General features: G+C 40.0%; 1 protein-coding gene across 1 annotated transcript in view; it reads right to left on the bottom strand.

Annotated features, from left to right (window-relative positions):
- Nucleotides 1–8,267, bottom strand: part of pde4ba (phosphodiesterase 4B, cAMP-specific a) — a 106,182-nt gene extending 97,915 nt beyond the window's left edge. Inside the window, exon 1 of the mRNA XM_034028988.3 lies at nucleotides 7,996–8,267. The gene's annotated coding sequence lies outside the window, so the exon portion shown is untranslated. The remainder of the gene's footprint in view (nucleotides 1–7,995) is intronic.
- Between the last annotated feature and the right edge of the window lie 5,156 nt (nucleotides 8,268–13,423).

Raw genomic sequence — 13,423 nt, forward strand, 5'->3', positions numbered from 1 at the left:
CTCCCTCCTGTGGGGCTCCGGCCACAAGAACTCCTGCAGCGAAACTGCTGCTGGGGAAAGTGGTCTCCAGACCTCCTCCCCCTTCTTCGTGGCCGGCAGCTCCCCTTTCTGGGGCTCCGGCCACCGTACTCCCTGCGGAGGTACGGGCAGCAGAGGCAGCTCCTGCTCCTCTGCTCCGGGCGGTGGTGGAGGCAGAGGCAGCTCCAGCTCCTCTGCTCCTGGAGGTGGTGGAGGCAGAGGCAGCTCCAGCTCCTCTGCTCCTTGCGGTGGTGGTGGCGGAGGCAGAGGCAGCTCCTGCTCCTCTGCTCCTTGCGGTGGTGGTGGCGGAGGCAGAGGCAGCTCCTGCTCCTCTGCTCCTGGAGGTGGTGGAGGCAGAGGCAGCTCCTGCTCCTCTGCTCCTGGAGGTGGTGGAGGTAGAGGCAGCTCCAGCTCCTCTGCTCCTGGCGGTGCTGGCTCCCTCTGCTGTGGCGGCTGGGCATGTGCACGCCGTGCTGCCTTCAGCAGCATAGCGAGAGGCTGCTGGGGGACACCAGCATCCTGCCCTTCTCCCCCCCAAAAATTTTCAGGGGGTTGAGCCTGTAACTCCTCCCCTTCTGGCTCTTGGGGCTGAACCAGCAGGCATTTTCCCTCTGCTGGTGGCTTGGGTCCCAGGGCTGTGGAAGCCCCGACTTGCCTCCCTTTGGGCTGTGGACGCACCGACTCCTCCCTTTTGGGCTGTGGACGCCCCGACTCCTCCCTGTTGGGCTGTGGACGCCCCGACTCCTCCCTGTTGGGCTGTGGACGCCCCGACTCCTCCCTGTTGGGCTGTGGACGCCCCGACTCCTCCCTGTTGGGCTGTGGACGTTCGGGCTCCCCCCACTCAGGCGTAGGACGTTCGGGCTCCTCCCACTCAGGCGTAGGACGTTCGGGCTCCTCCCACTCAGGCGTAGGACGTTCGGGCTCCTCCCACTCAGGCGTAGGACGTTCGGGCTCCTCCCACTCAGGCGTAGGACATTCGGGCTCCTTCCGCTTGGGCTCCTCCCATTTGGGCTGTGGATGCTCAGGCTCCTCCCATTTGGGCTGTGGAGGCAAAACCAGCAGGCATTCACCCTCTGCTGGTGGAGATGGGGACAGCAGGTACTCACCCTCTGCTGGTGGAGATGGGGACAGCAGGTACTCACCCTCTGCTGGTGGAGATGGGGACAGCAGGTACTCCTCTGCTGGTGGTCCTGCTACCTGGGCTGCTGTTCCATTTATGGTTGCCTCCAGGTAGCTGAGGACAAACTCCACACCTTCCTCCAAGGTGTTTGGGGTGTGTTCCTGCTGATAGGCCTCCCATCTCTCACTGTCCATCATCCACAGGGCCCGGACGACCATGGGCAGAGACTGGTCCTCCAGCCCAGCATTCTCCAGGAACCAGCCCCGCAGTTTGATGGCGTCTTCTGCCATTATATATATATATTTTATTTTTTTTTATTTTTATTTTTTTTTTTAAACAAAACCCCTCCTGGTCTGACGCTTGGAGGCGCGGCTATCCCACGATGACACCACGTGTCACAAAGACGGCCAGAGTGGGTGGCGTCAGACCGGAAGCAGGAAGGAATACACAGAGAGATGTGGTTTGGTATAAGCTGGGCGCGTGATCGCGCTCAGCATTTAATAAACAGAAAATAAAAGGTTTGAAACACAAAAACACGGGACACGGCACTATACGCCAAAATAAAGAGACAAACAAAACAGACTAAACAGTGAACAGACAAACGGACAAACACGGTGAGTGAAAACACTAATTACTTTACTTTACTTTAGACTTTCTTTTCTCCTTCTCTCTCTCCCGTTCTCCACTCACCAAACACCAACCACGAGTGACTAAACGTGCATCTATTTATACTGTTTGTGCTGGGATTCATTTACTAATTAATTATTCACTTGAATCCCAGCACGTGAATTAATTCTGTGCAACCCCGTGCTCGCATATTATATTTTAAATGCACGTGCGTGATGTGCAATCCCGTGCCTAAATACAAATATACAATTTAAACACACGTGAAACACAGACCTGTTTATATCCCGTGTACCAATCTATACACCAACATTAACATACGCACCCATACATACATACACAGAACACACAAATGCACACAGGGGCGGGGTACTTTGCCACAGGCCCACATTCACAAAGCTTTCATTTCTGAGTTATTTAACGGATGTTTTACTATTCATGGAAATGTTCTGTTAAAGAACTCATGTGAGCTTTACACCAAGAGTTTACGAGCAAAGAAAAAAATCAACGGCAATTACAGTTCTCAGCTAATGTATTATTGTACTACTATGTCATTGCAGATATAACTTGTTGTTATCTTAACTTGTTGCATCCTATTTGTTATTGTATTCTATTAGTATTACTGCACTTACTGTAAATTATACTGTATTTAGTTATGAAGCTTGCATTGCAACCCTGTACTGCCCCATAATACCTGGATAAAGACGTCTGCCAAATAAATAAATAAATAATGAAATAAATAAATAAAGAAAGAAACAGCAGCACCAGCTTAATTAAGTCGATAATAACTAGAGGCAATTTCCATGAAAAAAATAAATCACATGAAAGAAAAACAATACACCTTCATGCTTTGTAGTTTTAAATAAGGCTTGACATTAATGGCTCTTTCAGCCTCAAAATAGATTTGGAGTAATATAAGAGACTGTAAATGGGCGCATTCATCTATTTGCGCAGCTAACAGAACGCCCGACCAGCGTCTCATTACAGTATAAAGAGTACAGCCACCACGTTATCGGCTAATTGCTAGGTTTTCCCCTCAGACAATGTCATCTCTTGTAATAATGCAGTTTTGAATTGAGAGAGTACGCATCACATTAGTTAACGTGGTCATTAAAACCTAGCATTCACCTAGAGCCTTTTCATAGCCTGTGTTTTAATGTTATACTCAGTGCTCGGAATGAACAGACTAATGTGCACAATATGAAAACTGAACTCAACCTTGAGACAGTGGTTCTCTTATTGGCATTCATATAGATTTAACCATATATTTAAATAATTAATTAAAGGCAGTAGAATTAATGAAAAGCATGGCATTAATTGTTACATTAGTTATTAACAGTACTTATAAATCCAATGATGGCATTTCCAGTTGTCACCTACGTTATCATCTGGAGCAAACACAGTTAAGGGCTGTCTGCCTAACCTGTCGCAACGATTATCAGCCTGTCAGTCAATAGCTGATAATCTCAACGATCAATACAAAACATCATGCTACAGTGTCAAGAATTCTATGAAATATAAAATCTATGACTATAAAAAAATAAAACATGAATGTAGGGAGGAAGTCTGCAGAGAAATGTGTCTACCAGCACGACACCAAATGATACTGTCTCTTAACAGTGACCCACAACTCACTGAAACTGGCACAGCATGGAATTAGTGAGGCATTTCCTCCAGGACACATCTGCCCTAAAAGCCTCTGAAATGACTATCCTTCCGTCTGGTACAGTACCGAGGAAAATGAGACTTCAGTCCGACGGAAAGCTGAAAAACGAAAGATCATTTAAATGTGGGAACTGGTTGTTCAGAGATCATATTCCAACCAGAACAAAAGTGAGACATGTATTAATTAAATGTAGTTTATTAGAGATTAAATAGCACACACAGATGGCATCTTCAGTAGATCTGGACTTTGTGACATCCTTTGGAATATATTCTGCTGTAACAGCATGAGGTTTTCTTTCCTGAAGATTAATAAGGCTTCTTTTTTTTTAGGCTACGGCTGAAGCTGAAAACGAAAAATTATATCTGCTGTACACTGGCTTCATTTCAGAACCATGACACCTTGAGTGTTCTTAGATGAAAATATGAATAATTATATTCTGCAATATAACAGGAACCTTCTATTTATTATAAAGCACTGTACCATTGTTGTATAAACTTAAATCTATCATGCCTTATGTGAAGTCCAAATCTACAGCACTGGTCACCATATTGCGATATCCTTGCAAGACAACTATGAGGACTCAAGGATCTAAGTTAAGATAAAGATTTAAGGAAGCTAAGATACACACATGTTTGTTTTGATTACTGTACTGTAATGATTGGGGGACATTTTGAGTGTCAGGTTATTGTGTGGGAGTTTATACCGTCCATCGCTTACTGCAGGTGAATCACGTTAACACCAACTCGCCCATATACTGTATATATATATATATATATAGTATGTCTTGTGAGTTCATGTGACCCCAAACTGCAACACTAGTTGAAATATTTACACACAACAGAAGACCTTGCATCTGTGTGGTATGAATAGGAATCCAATATAACCTGGCTGAAAACGAGTGGATTGATAAGGCTTCAGATTTGTATTGTGTGCAGGGTCAGTTAAACTGTTCCTCTCACAGATACAACCATCTGTTCATACCTTTCCAAATGTTTTCGTTAGACTGTAGTCAGAAAACTTGTCTAATTGTCTTGCAGTATAACATAACTACTAACACAAATAACATATTGCTGTGCTGGATTTTTACTACTGTGATAATTAGTTCTTATTCTCTGAAAATTATTCAATTTTGATGTATGTTTTTATTCAAATTGATATTTAACACAATGTACAACTAAAAGTATGGTAAACAGTAATTCAACATTCCTCAAATTATATTCTACCATGACATTTCAGATTACAGTTATAACATTATTCTGAGGAAATTAAGATTAAACAATATATCAGTATACCAAAAATAAATAGACCATCACTCAGTGTGAGGTCACATCCTTTATATCATCAATAAATATTAATCATTGAAGGGCCGATATATAAAATTGCTACAATTTATAAACATATTAATGTATAAGTTGATGGCCTAATACAAAACTAAAGTAATATTTACCACATCTGGACAAATTCCCCCAGCCAAATTAGCATGGTGTTTGCTGGTTGTCAGGAAAACACTATAAACTTTTATATAGGCTCTGTCTGAGCCCAGTGTGATGCTGCTGGGTGCAGATGCTGTTTGGGTGTGGCTACCTTCAGGGACTGACACTCCTGTTCTTTTCCACAGTTTTTCTGGATTCTCTGACCTAATTCCCTTCCGCCAACTCTAAACACATTATCAGCACACAGGACCCCACCCAAAGTGGTTATACAAAGCAGAGGTTTTACAAATTAACAGTACAAATTGTAAAGGTAACTAAAGCATATATTCATTTGTATGCAGTATGTTGAACAAAGACTGACAACTGCGCAGATTCCATGGTGGTTTTGTGACTAATATCCACCAGGGGATAAATTGAGATTTACTAAGCTGCATTACTTGTACAAAATCTACATGCTGTTTCAAATTAAGATCAGATGTTTCTAGAACACATAGCAATCCGAAATGGTTCAAACTGGAATGCATTGGGTGTCTCAATGGCATTTTCTTCAAGAACATTTAGCAGGGAATGCTTGTAGCTATATCCCAATTTGAGAAATTGTGTCTAGATTGCAAATATCTTTTTAGGTATAACATACTGTACACATACAGCTGTTACAGCACTGTGCACAGCTGATCTGCAGTACAAAAAACAAGCATATTTCATAACTACTATTCATATTATGTTCGGGGGATATTGATGGGCTTGGAAATAGTGCTGTGTTGCAATGATCCCTGGAGGCAGAATGCATGTAAATGTTTATCAGGATTAGCTAGAATTTGCTGAAGGACTGAGCCCTGTGGAATGCCGCAGCTAAGTGGAAAAGCTCTTAAATATTCATTACAATCCTAACTGGAGATTGACCTGCCTGACCAATGTGCCATCTCGGAGGCAGCGACATGCAGCTAAAGAACAGTTGGAGCAGAATCCCTCAAGCACTTGTTTGCAGTCTACCCCAGTGGTGTTCCTGACTGCTGCTGGACCGGAGACCCGACTGGAACCGAGATTTGATCAGAAAAAAAAGAGGTTGTTTTAATTGCTCCATCTGACCATTTCTGTAAGGGGGAAAATCATCTGGAGCACTAATTTAAAACCAGGAATTATACATTTAAAAGAATAAGAGAACTAGCCTCTTGAAAGTTAATAAACTGATGAAGTTATTGGGTGTTGCCTTAATGAACCTTTTTAGTTTGCAGTTAACACACAGTACATTATTATATCTTAATAATGTTTGAGGAGTTCCCCAAGGTAAGTGTTCTGCTTAAAGTCCACCATCTGACAATAGAGACTTACAGCAGAGCTGCATTTGGACAGTTAAAAAGCTTTACGCTCACTGCAGAATAGAGTCAGTTCCAAAGCCCCCTGAAATGTTTACTGCTAGATTATGCATGGTTCAGTACTGTATCACATAAACAAGCAACAGGGTAGGCCTATAATCGGACAAACAGCCATCCATAACAGGCGAAAATAAAAACAAGAACATCCATTAGAAATCCATTTGCAAGACATCACGTAACTATCGGAGTTTACCACGTTATTGTTTAGTAATTGCAATATCTACATTACTTTCAGTCACGGGGGTGGGCTATATATAATAACCATAGTTGATCAATTATACAGTACATCTCTGAATTAATATATTAGAGTAATCTTAGAGATTTGACAACAAACATCAGGTTAAATACGTTTGAGTGCTCTTGGTTTATTATTTGGATTTCCCAAATATGTACCTTGTCCTTACTGAAATAATTTAGTAAATAACGTTTTATGCAAGTGTATACAGAACATTGATCAAACAATTAGACAACTGTGCCTTTAATACCATGGAGGTGATGAAACTAAACAGTACTGTTCTCTCTGTATTTGAATGCTTAGCCTTTGCACTGAGATAAACTAGGTATTCATTCATCAGGAATGACAGAACAATACTACCCCGCCCAACCCGCTTCTCGTGTTCTCCAACTCCGCAGTGCTAGAGTTAAAGTCAAATTCTAGGTGTTTTCATAAATACAACCCCAATTTGAGAAGACAGGAAATAAAAGCCACACAGCACGGCAAAGCTGCTGAGTAACCCGTCATCCTTTTCTTGTCTGAAATCCCTCCTTTTGATTGAAGCATGCGTGTCCTGTTAAGTTCTCGAGTCTAGAAAAGGAGCTCATTTAACTTCATTTAAAATTACTACAGCAACATTCTCCTTCTAATTTCACTGAAGAAGTCTTTTCTCAGAGTGACATTCGGACCTTGGCACCGGTGAAAATGACTCAGCTGTGTGGGCCCATTTGGTTCGAATGTTTCTTAACTCCAGCAAGCTGAGCCTCCTGCACAACGCCTTTGATACAACACACAGAAACAGACTTACATTTTCACTTCAATCGCTCATCAGCTGGGGTTTTTTTTAATGTATTTTTTTTTGATCTCCGGCTGACGCTGTATGAGCAACTGCACAAAAGTCCCAGGTGTACCAAACCTCATGACTGCTTTTTTTTCTCAATATATTGTTCACTTCAAAACTATACATCAGCCAAGAAAGGCTTAGATAGAAAGATTTCAAACCGCACTCACTGATATTATACGCACGTGTTTCAGTGTTCTGTGTATCACATTCTAGCTCAAATATTACAAGGCATACTGAAGAGAATTGTGTTTATTTTTCTATTCGTTACATTGTAACACTGCATGATGTACAGTGCTTACAATACAAATTAAATTGTAGGCTAAACAATTTCACCGATTATCAATTTTTTAAAAATGTATACACACGTATATATATATATATATATATATATATATATATATATATATATATATATATATATATATATATATATATAACCTATTTGAAATAGCTGACTAACTCTTAAAAATAAGCAATACATAAAAAAAATAGCCTTAATAATAAAAATATGAAATACAGACGGTAGCTCTACCCGCGTGTAACTTTTCTTTGGTATAAGTTCTTGAAAGGTCGTTAAATATCTAATAGATTGATTTAAAAAGATCGGCTTTATGAGCCATTGCATTTCCAAGACGGTAGCACGGCTACACAAAAGAACACCAGAATGGGATACCATCAACATAATAAGAGGCACACTTACCTCGAAATCACTCTACTGTTGAGAAGGACTCCTTCTGTGCAATGTGCAGGACTCCAGAACAAAAAAAAAACCAGCTGTTAAGACTCCACCTGGAAATAGCAGTCTCCTTTTGTTCGCCACTCGAGTAATGTTGAGTGGATCTCGCTTTTGTACTCTCCGGTGTGTGGTGCAGTTCACGTGTTCAGACTGAATCGTTGTCACCGCTCTTGGGTGCCCCTAACCTAAACAGCGACACTCTTCAATGTTTACAGTTCGACTTTTAAAGCCTGGGTGGAAAAGGATAAGGACTTTTTTAAAATGTTATTTTTCTTCTGTAAATCTGTCCGGAGTTTGCATTTTGAAAGATCGCAGTGCTCAGCCTAAACCACATGCACAGGCAGTTCGTGATTTTTTCTTGTTTGTTCTCTGTCTACATAGTATATCGTATATTGATTGACCTCAATCGGTTTTGTCATTTAAAAAAAAACCTTTTCAATGAACCGCATGCTCATTCAGAGGAAATTACATATTTATTTAACCACATACTTCTCTAGCAATGGATAGAGCCGCAGGACGAATCCGGCAAGCTTCAGAAATTAATACAAGTGGTTTTATTTCAGTATGGAGCAGGTGGTTATACATCCGTCGCCCGCTTCGTTTCGTTTCTGTGCTCCATCCAGTATGTTTCCTGCCTGCGCATCTTGTTACGTGCAGAGATGGCTTTCTCCTCTGGATTATATATATATATATATATATATATATATATATATATATATATATATATATATATATATAGGACTATAGATCAGTGATATAAGCGCAGTATAGCTGAATGATTTTTGTCCATGGTTTTATCCACACAGTATTGATAATCTGTAGATCCACTCCAATGCTCATACCCTAAACTGATTTTTATTTGTTTTTTCTAACTCTTCAATATTCAAAAAATGTATATGCACAGCTGTTCCATGTTGGCATTGTTTATTGTGTACAAAAAATACAAACAGAGAAGCTCCAATCTGCAGATACACTACTGGTCTAAGGACACAAATGGTAAGAATGCTGAAAAAGTATTCTGCCCTTTAAATTCATAATAAAATATAAATTAAAAAAAAGATGACATTTTCCTAAACGAACTGAGCAAGGATCAATAGGGTTACTCCTTGGGCTTTTTTCAATACAACTAATCACAACTAATCATAGCGTTGCATCTGAAAGGAACTCCAAGCTGTGTAACATATTGCACTTCAATAACTCCAGTGTACAGCTCTCATTTCTAAGCACACCACAAGTGACTGGGTTTGTGACACCACTGTGTCCAGCATAGACAACAGACTGCATGCGTCCGGATAGGTAAGAGGACATCCAGGAGAGACAGGCTCCACAGATCACAGCATACTTCTGAAGGCGGTCAAGAAGAATGCCATGATCTATGGTGTCAGAAGCGGCTGTTAGGTCAAGGAGGACAAGCACAGAGGGAGCAGCAGCATCAGCATTAAACAGGAGATCATTCACAATCTGGAGCAGTATGATGCGGCCGGAAGCCAGACTGTAGAGATTCAAGCATATATGAGACCACAGTATGTTAAAGAATCAAACAAATCAGTATGATGCTTCTGGGTTGTGGAAAGAGTCATGACATCATTTCAATTTCAGTGTTAGAAATAGAATGAGTCTTACTGGTATGCTCCGCTCCCTTCGAGTTCCATATTCTGACAAGTGTCAAGAAAAGAGGCAAATCAACTTTGTAAACGAGTATTGGTTCCCCCAAATATTTAGATGAGAGTGGACAAATATACTTGTATGCAAAGAAAGATTACTTTGTTACAAAAAATAAGGGGGCATAACATTCCCACATATTGGTTCCTAGGGAAAATGAATATTCATTCCTGGGGCGGACAGATTTTTGGGGGGATCATATATTCTCTGACACCGGTACATAATCGCACTGTCATCGGAAAAGAACATGTTCACAGCACAGTAACCTTCACTAAAGGTTCCTATTGTGTCTGCTACACAACATGTTCACAGCACAGTAACCTTCACTAAAGGTTCCTATTGTGTCTGCTTCACAACATGTTCACAGCACAGTAACCTTCACTAAAGGTTCCTATTGTGTCTGCTACACAACATGTTCACAGCACAGTAACCTTCACTAAAGGTTCCTATTGTGTCTGCTTCACAACATGTTCACAGCACAGTAACCTTCACTACAGGTTCCTATTGTGTCTGCTTCACAACATGTTCACAGCACAGTAACCTTCACTAAAGGTTCCTATTGTGTCTGCTTCACAACATGTTCACAGCACAGTAACCTTCACTAAAGGTTCCTATTGTGTCTGCTTCACAACATGTTCACAGCACAGTAACCTTCACTACAGGTTCCTATGGTCATATAAACAGCTTCATGCAGTGCTTTTGATTTGTTGGATACAATTGTTCTTTTTTCATTAAAGCTATACACCTGTAGTGCTTCCACGTACAGCTCTGCTACTAGTGTCAATATACAGGTATTTTTACTGGGAGATTAAATGGTACGTGTTCTTTTTTTTAAGTTTGATTAATTGATGGCAGAAATGTAATTTTTACAATAGTGGGGTCGATTAAAAATGAATGTAGAATTTTACTTGGAAATTACTGCTAATTGGCAATAGCAATTCTACTCTGGAGTGTATTGAACTTAAACACACACGCACACACACACACACACACACACACACACACACACACACAAAGTAGCATCTGTTAGACCCCTGAAAGGGGTGGCACTCTCTGTCGACCTCTGACCCCCTGACACAACATTTAAAGAACATGAGTATTCCAATGAACCTTTGTTGTCACTTGCTGGATAAAATAGAATGACATTATTAAGTTTAGAACCTGCATGTTTTAAAGGGGTTCCAGCTGATGTAATACTTTTTAGATAATTATTTGTTCTATTCGTTCTGTAGTTTTAAAAGAAGCACATGTTATAGTAAGTATACCAAGTAAAACGAGGCATCTTGAAAGGGATGCCCACAGAACTGTGAGGCAGGGCATCGAACAACAACTGGCCACTAAATATAAAGTCTTATGCGTAGTACTTCAGTGTCCTCCATGGCAGAAATGACAAGAAGGATAGATCCAATATTGAATTTGCTCCGGCTCTATACCGTTCTGCACCTTAATGGGATTAAGGCTGATGATATTGATAATTCACAGTTCAATAAATTATCCACTAATGGGAAATGGTATGTAGCTCTCTCGATCTGTCTAGAAATACAACGGAAGAATCTATCATTCCAATTATGAGGCTGGCTTTACAAGAGCAGTTCAGTGGGCTTCCAGCTACCATTTTTAATTACCATTGCACAGATTGATTGATGGCATGAGGACGCCACCCCACACACAGTTCATTAGCGGTTATTCAAAAGACTATAAAGTCATTAGTACTATTTTAATTGCAAATACCCCAGAGATACTCTGTACTTTGTTTCCTGGCTTGTCTAGCCCTCTAGTGCTACGTTTTTATTTATAATAAGCTCTTGTAAGTTACCAGGCAGAAATCTCATTACATCACAAAAAAAGGCAACACACCGAAAAGAAGGGGGCTAGAAAAAACATGTTGAAAAAAAATCATTTTATTACACAATGTGAAATGAAAACCAATAACGCCAGACAGATTGAGGGCAGCAGTGTGGAGTAGTGGTTAGGGCTCTGGACTCTTGACCGGAGGGTTGTGGGTTCAATCCCCAGTGGGGGACACTGCTGTTGTACCCTTGAGCAAGGTACTTTACCTAGATTGCTCCAGTAATAACCCAACTGTATAAATGGGTAATTGTAAAAAAATAATGTGATATCTGTAAAATGTGAAATAATGTATAATGTGATATGTTGTAACAATTGTAAGTCGCCCTGGATAAGGGCGTCTGCTAAGAAATAAATAATAATAATAATTGAAAGGATAAAATAAATACAGGCAATTAATGCAGCCACATTTTCCTGGATGAGGACCCAGTCTCATGGCCTCATATGTAAATAAACCTTACGTTTTTGTCATTTACAGCATTTGTTTCTGTAATGCTTATCAAATCACAAGCCAAAATACAGTCTGTTTTCTAAAGATAAATAAATATGAAAAACAATGCAGTATTTAATTATAAAAAAATGAAAGCATGTAAAGCTTGTAATGACAGAGGAAAATCACCTGAGAGCAGTACCTGTGTTAGAGAACCGAGGCAGCACTCCATCAGCAGCCAGACATGAATGAAATATTTATTTTGTTGTGTTCCTGTGCTCCATGGAGGATTTTTACATACTGTACTGCTGGGCTTAGAGGGTTTGTCACTAACAATGTTTTGTGGATTATGTTTGAAACAGAGCAGGGCAGGAATGTGTAAATCAGATTAACTGGGGTTCTATGTTCGAGTCTTGCTTTAAAAAACCCTCAAGATAGCCATAAACAAAGGCCAAGGGGAGACTGAGCCTCCCCTCCTAGGTTCAGTAGCTCGGCAGCGTTCATTGTTTGGGTTTGGAAGGTGAAAAGAGGTCTCGGATTTTTAATCTTCCTGGCCAGTAAGCGGTTTGCAGCTATGAGGCGATATTAGAATTTGGCATTTCAAATTGGGCAGGAAAATGCAGGGGAAATTAATTGATAAAGAAATAAATAAAGTTGCTGAATGAAAGGCCAGGCAATGATGTATTGTTTAAGAAAGAAACTGAATGAGCAACTATAAAAAATACAGGCACTGTAACTAAGTCCAGTATATATACAAGCTAAGGGTTTTGTGGCAGGTATTAGAAGCTCTCGTTTATATGCCAGAACGCCACATGTTTAGTAACACATCAATTTAGAATTCAAATTGATTCTTTCTGTTTTATTTTAAAGCCTAATTTTCACACAAATACGTGCAGTGCTGTTTTATTGCATACTTGAGAAATGTTCAGTTATGATTCAGACTCATAATGAATAATGTTTATGTGTAGGCTGTGATATTGTCACTTGTGGGTCAACTGAAAAATAATGCCACGTACTGCACCTAATTGATTTTATGTAGTTACTGATGTAAGCCAAAAGCCAAAGCACTAGATCGTTATGTTTACCATTGTACTCTACTATCCATTACATATGTTTTTCAAGGGCATAGTCTGAATGTGAGGATTTTTTTAATGCACAATTGTTGTCCAGTCATGCAAATTGAATATATGCAGCCATCAGGGTGCATTAAGTTTGGTTTGTAGCAAGCTATGTATTTCATTTAAATTGGAATTGAAAAAGTAATGACAGCAACAGCCATATATTTTTAACATAGTAAACTATATATATATATATATATATATATATATATATATATATATATACAGCTCTGGAAAAAATTAAGAGACCACTGCAAAATTATCAGTTTCTCTGGTTTTACTATTTATAGGTATGTGTTTGGGTAAAATGAACATTTTTGTTTTATTCTATAAA

Source organism: Acipenser ruthenus, chromosome 12 (assembly GCF_902713425.1).
Source record: "Acipenser ruthenus chromosome 12, fAciRut3.2 maternal haplotype, whole genome shotgun sequence".
NCBI classification, from domain to species: Eukaryota; Metazoa; Chordata; class Actinopteri; order Acipenseriformes; family Acipenseridae; genus Acipenser; species Acipenser ruthenus.